Consider the following 2,322-nt stretch of genomic DNA (forward strand, 5'->3'; position numbering starts at 1 on the left):
CACTGTGCAGCATAATTTAGACACTGCTGCATGATTCCGCCACAGCAGGATTTTGTTACACTGTTCCTGGTTTTACACGCACTGACTCATGGTTGAGACACAGGAACATCCCCCACCCTAGTTTAGCACACCCATCTCTCTCTCCTACATATCTGAATCCGTTGAAGAGGAGGTAAACATTAGTTTGGAAATAGAGTAGTGGATGAGTGGAACAAGTTACCAAACATCATCATTAACTCGAACACGCTGGGTAGCTTCAAACACAGGTTGGATGGATGTATGAGCGATAGGGGCTGGGTGTAAACGGGACTGCCCAGTATGGACCATTAGCCCCGCTGCAGGTTCCTCCATTCTTATGTTCTTATGTACTAATGGGAGAGGGGGCTCGTATACAGTGAGATACAGCAGAGAAGGACGCGGTACAGTAAACTTTAGTCTGTTGTAAGTTTAATCTGTTATGATGTGACCGACCCATGACGAGTGTTTCCTTCCCGCCCATCAAATCCTCTTTATATTTTTAGTCTGTAAAAAAAATAGTCTCTATTCACTTATTCTTCCTCGTTATCATATATAATATCCTTGTTTGTATCCTTACCACGTTGTTTAGAGAGATAACCTTCAAATAGAGGCACCGATCAATGATGACGTAGTTGTTTATGAATGGTGACGGAAATAAAATCACAGGAAAAGGGTCACACAATTTTGGCTTGGAAGAAAATCACAGGAAAAAAAGTCACAGGAAAAAAAAGGTTAGTAATTCTATGATAGACTTATAAAACTATATGTTGAATATTTAGTAAGGGCGCCGATTAATTTTCCTTTTGATAATTGACATAAATGGACTTTGTTTTTACCCTTTGTATAATGAATGAAATTACGGGAAAACTTTCAACGTCGTGGACTGAAGGAAATGCAACCCAAGCATTTTTGGGGTAGTGAGAATTTCAATTATATCCTGTAACTCATTAATATTATAGCGACAAAGTAATGCATAATAAGGAAACCGAAATTAAATATAAATGCGAAAAACTGACTGACCCTTTATCACGTAAGGTTAGGTCAGGCGACGGGGTCAACAGCCTTTACTTAATGGCCCGGTTATTCCTGGTGGTCTAATCCTCTTTCTAAGGTTACTGGAGCCCGTATTATCTGGGGTCTGGGCCTTTGGTGGTCACTTAACATTATCTTGCTTGTCATTGATTACACAACTCACGGTAAAGAAGCTTAACTTTGGGGTCATCTCAGGTCATCTGGACGGTGTCGTGTAATCTGATCTCAACTGGTAGAGGAGGGGAGGGGTGTACGATTTCGTCTTCCTTTCACGTCCAGGAATAAAAATAGATACTAGGGTTTTGATCTGTGCTACACGGACTAGGTTCATGCTCAATCAATCAACCAATCAAAGTACCGTCTTCATATCTAAGGGTTGGCGACCACAGTCCTCCACTCTAAACGTTCTCGGACTGTTTCCACCAATCCTCCAAGGTTTTGTATCTCTCTGAAGATATTTTTAATTTAACTCATCCATCCCGGTCTCTACCTTCCCCTGCCTCTCCTACCCTCAACTTTGCCTCGTTAATATTGCGGGTGTTATCCCCCTCATCCTTAGTTATATGACCAAAGTATCTCAAATTTCTTTTTCTGTACATTTCAAGTATTTCTCTTGAAGTTTTTGCTGATCTTCGCACGCCTTCATTTGCTTTCCCGTCAGTGCTGAAAGTGTCCATGCTTCACGCTAGCAAATAATCATAGGCCTCTGGGAAGCTTCAAATATAGGTTGGACAGATAAACTGTATGAGCGATAGGGGTTAGGTGTAAAGGGGGCTGCCTAGTATGGGCCAATATGTCCACTGCAGTCTCCTCCATTCTTATGTCTGAGTTACACACACACACAACTGCCAACTACGACTAAACACTGAGTCATACTGGAACAAACATAAGTTACTTCAAGACGATGTGTGGCTACAACCAAGAGTTTATGAACTCTTCTCGACAAGAATTTATGTGACGCGGTCGTTAATCTCAGAATGCTATTGAAAATGTTTGTAACCAACCATATAAACTCACAATATCCGGTATGATAATATTCTATAAGCTTATGTGCATTCTCTTGTATTCTTTACTTCAAGATAACAAATAATAATAATAATAATAATAATAATAATAATAGTAATAATAATAATAATAATAATAATAATAATAATAATAATAATAACAAATAATAATAACAATTATTATCTATGCCTACATTTCCCAACCAATGTTTACCTAATTACTTGTTAAATCTAAATTTCTCTAATATAAAACCATTACTACGTGTCT

This window comes from Homarus americanus, unplaced genomic scaffold (genome assembly GCF_018991925.1).
Source record: "Homarus americanus isolate GMGI-L3 unplaced genomic scaffold, GMGI_Hamer_2.0 scaffold13308, whole genome shotgun sequence".
NCBI classification, from domain to species: Eukaryota; Metazoa; Arthropoda; class Malacostraca; order Decapoda; family Nephropidae; genus Homarus; species Homarus americanus.